The sequence below is a fragment of the Aquila chrysaetos genome, chromosome 11 (genome assembly GCF_900496995.4).
Source record: "Aquila chrysaetos chrysaetos chromosome 11, bAquChr1.4, whole genome shotgun sequence".
NCBI lineage: Eukaryota > Metazoa > Chordata > Aves > Accipitriformes > Accipitridae > Aquila > Aquila chrysaetos.
This window is the reverse complement of record NC_044014.1, coordinates 18118817-18119791: the sequence shown is the minus strand read 5'-3', so window position 1 is coordinate 18119791 and position 975 is coordinate 18118817.

Below are 975 nucleotides of genomic sequence, written 5' to 3'. Positions count from 1 at the left end.
CGGTGAACCGGGGGAGCCGCTCCTAAGGGCGCGACGAGCTGCCGGCCAATAGGAGGAGGAGGAGGAGGGGGAGGGGGGGTGCCCGTGCGCGTGCGCGGCAAGCCTGTGGGTGAAGGGGCAAGCCTCGGGGCGCATGCGTGCCTGGCAGGGTGTAGGGCGGGGTTGGGGCGCATGCGCAGCGGCTGGTGGCGCGAAGTTGTGTCGGGCGCCGTTTCGGGCGGAGGAGGGTTCGCGTTTTCGGTGGAGGGGGTGCTGGGGCACGGCTGTTGCGGCGGCTGGTGAGGGGTCCTTCGGCTCCGTCCGGGCTCCGTGCTGGGTGGGTGAAGAGAGGCGGGTGTGTTTTTTTTCTCGGCTGGAGGTTTTGTCTCAGGTGCAGCCCTGGAATTCGGGCTCGGCGGTCCGGTCGAGCTGCTGAGTGAGCCGTGGCCGGAAGCTCAGCGGGGCTGTGGAGACTTGAAGGGGTCTGTGAGGGCGAAACGCACGGAGCGGGCGGGTCGGGAAGGGTATACTGGCTTCGTCTTACATCGGCAGATGCACTACGGCTCCGTTCGCGCCTTTTCTCGGAAGAGATGCCAGCTCCTGCGCTCGGGGCCACTTTGGACTCTTTCTCACTGTGTTTTTGGTTTTTTTTTGCCTGGGTCTGTCTGCAGATTGATCTCCTGTGCCATGCCTGCTGCCTCTGGCTTGCAGCAGTATCCTGTTCGCGTTTTGCTGTTCGGAAGGTGGATAGGTGAGAGGGCATGGCCTCCTCTTTTTAGAATGGAAGGCAGGTGGGGGGGTGAAGGAGAGGTAATCGGTGACCCGGTCCTGGATCACTTACTTTAATGTGCAGTCTGTGGTATTAAGTTTTAATTTTCATTTTCAGGCTGGCGTTTAAGTTGTTTCTGAAACTCCTCCAAGTGTTTGTCATTTAAAAAAATTAAGTAGTTGATAACTTCTAGTGTATTAATGTGCAAATGCTGTGAAATAACAGCC